The sequence below is a fragment of the Cololabis saira genome, chromosome 23, assembly GCF_033807715.1.
Source record: "Cololabis saira isolate AMF1-May2022 chromosome 23, fColSai1.1, whole genome shotgun sequence".
NCBI classification, from domain to species: Eukaryota; Metazoa; Chordata; class Actinopteri; order Beloniformes; family Belonidae; genus Cololabis; species Cololabis saira.
The window spans coordinates 16,182,696-16,185,808 of NC_084609.1; positions in this window are offsets into that span (position 1 = coordinate 16,182,696).

The following is a 3,113-nucleotide window of genomic DNA, read 5'->3' on the forward strand; positions in this document are numbered from 1 at the left end:
GGGAGGGGACGGTCAGCCGACCGTTAACTGCAGCAGTCAGCGGTAAGGCTGATTTATGGTTCCGCGTTACATCGACGCAGAGCCTACGGCGTAGGCTCTGCGTCAATGTAACGCGGAACCATAAACCAGCCTTAAAGGGGACCTATTATGGCACCTAATACCTGTTTTAAACATGTCTTGAATGTCTTAAAAACAAGCTTTTGATTGTTTTTGCTAAATAAATTAGAAATTCAGCCTCTAAACGCTGGCTGCGTCCGAAATTGCATACTTCCACCCTAATGAGTATGCAAAAACAGTATCGGTGCGTCCGAAATGCCATACTAAACAGTAGGCTATATACTAAAAAGTATACTTAAATTTGGCACACTTTTGAGTAAATATCAGTAGGTTGCATTAATTCGGACGTAGTATTAAGAGCGCACACGTCACGTCAGGAAGTGACCTGTCACAGCAGCAGCAGCGCTCCGCTCCGCTCTTTCCCGTTTATTCTGGCCGAAATAAGATGACATTATATAATATTATTATATACGAATATTATAATATTAATATTATATAATAATATTATTATACTTAATATTATACTTATGACTATACGTATCGCTTAGCAACCAAACGCAGCTGCATTGCATTGTGGGAAGTTTCTGCTCGGCTAGTGTCCATCAATCCACACCGTTCTATAATACATCCATGATCCACACTCATAAAAAACATAAAAAATTTTGCATACTCATTTTGCATACTTATTAGGGTGGAAGTATGCAATTTCGGACGCAGCCTACGTGAGATTTTTTAGTGCGTCCGAAACATTAGAACGTACTCAATAGTATGCTCTATCCATACTCATTCCGGAGAAATGTATTAGCGTGGATTGATGGACACTAGCAACCAAAACCCCTAGCTTAGCAGAAACTTCCCACAATGCAATGCAGCATTGTTTGGTTGCTAAGGGATACGCAGATACGTATATATGTCATAAGTATAATATAAAGTATATTAATATTATTATATAATATTAATATTATAATATTTGTATATAATAATATTATATAATCAACCACTGTGCAATAATAATAATAATAATAATAATAATAATAATAATAATAATAATAATAATAATAACCACAATTATATACTGTAACACTGCACCTTTCAATAACCATGACTACTTCATACTGCTGCACCTTTCACTTTTAAATACGTTCATAAGAGCCATTTGTCTATTACTGTTTGCAACTATTTAAATCTAGGTTCAGTGAGCAAAAAAAAATGTGAGACATGGGGTCCATACATAATCTCCCCCTCATGTTACTATCACATGATGACCGCACAGGCCCTGAGATTAATCCCAGCAAAATACATCAGCCTCACATTAGAGGGAAGCATCATGAGTGAACGGGCATGAAGTATGTCCTCATTTATTCTGCTGCTTCACAAAGAAAACAAAGCTTGTGTGTCAGAAAAGATGCTAAAGTATATGACTAGGGGTACTCACTAATCTCAATAAAACACTAAAGGTTTTCTTTTTTAGACTTCATACAGTTTATAACTGTATCTCATTTCATTTTTTCATTTTTCACTTTATCTTGTGTAGAGGGACATTGTAGATTGATAAACATTTTAAAATGTAAATATACCCAATTGTAGCCTAAAGTCTATTGCATTGGCAGTTCCTCGGCAAGACTCAGTAAAAAGATACAAAGAACATTACACGACACGCAATATCAACAACAATTAAAAATTGCACAACACTGCAATAGTTAATACAATAAACAATTCATGATCACAGATTTGAGACGTTTTAAGCCATTCCTTGAGATTTCTCTTAAAGGAATAGTACGAGGGACAATCCCTTATTGTAGATGGAAGGCTGTTCAAGATTTATAAAATAAATCTTATATAAATAAGATTTATGTATTGTATTATATAGTTTAACATTGTATTGAGCCGAACTTCATTTTATGATTCCTTATCAATCATGGTGATATTTTACTACCAAATTAGCTCCTTTTGATGGTGTTCATGATACTTTTTTTTTATCTTATTTTATATTTACATGATATTTTGCGTGGAAAATACTGGACATGATACTTTTAAATGTGATCTTTAAACCGTTTTGTTGCAGTCTTTAGCCCACTACCGTGATTCTCTATGGTTGCCTGGTAACGATAAACTTCCTTATTCTCCTCCACAGGCGGAGCAGAGACTGAAGCTTCCACCAGATGGCAGTAAAATATAAAATATCTAAAGCGAGGTGGCGAAAATAACCAATGAAATGGAGATAAAAATGTTATAATGCTGATACTTAATGAACTATAACACCATAAGCACACCTTCATTATTATTAATGATAAACATGAAAGACCTGCAGAGATAATATAAACCAGTGAGTCAAAGGATAGAGTTTAAAATCTTACTGCTGGTCTACAAAGCACTGAATGGTCTTGGACCAAAATACATGGTTGATCTGTTAGTTCCTATGAAGCTCCCAGACCCCTGAGGTTCATCTGGATCTGGTTTGTTGTGGTTCCCAAGAACCAGAACCAAGCAAGGTGAGGCAGCGTTCAGTTATTCTGCTCCTCACCGGTGGAACAAACTTCCTGTAGACCTGACGCTGTAATGTAACGTAATGTAATGAAACTTATTAGGTGCACCTTCGTGGTTTGGTTTCCACCTGGAACTAAACTGAACCCAAGCTCCCACCACCCTCAAGTTAGTAACACAGAGTGGCTGTGTGGGTGCTACATAAATAAGATCAAATACATAAAAAAGATAAGAGAAGCCTGTAATTTTAATCACAGGTATATCTCAACTATGAGAGACAGAATGAAAAAAAAAATCCAGAAAATCACATTGTGTGATTTTTAAAAAATGTAACCGCAAATTATAGTGGAAAATAAGTATTTGGTCAATAACAAAAGTTCATCTCAATACTTTTTTATATAGCCTTTGTTGGCAATGACAGAGGTTAAATGTTTTCTGTAAGTCTTCACAAGGTTTTCAAACACTGTTGCTGGTATTTTGGCCCGTTCCTCCATGCAGATCTCCTCTAGAGCAGTGATGTTTTGGGGCTGTTGCTGGGCAACAAAGACTTTCAACTCCCTCCAAAGATTTTC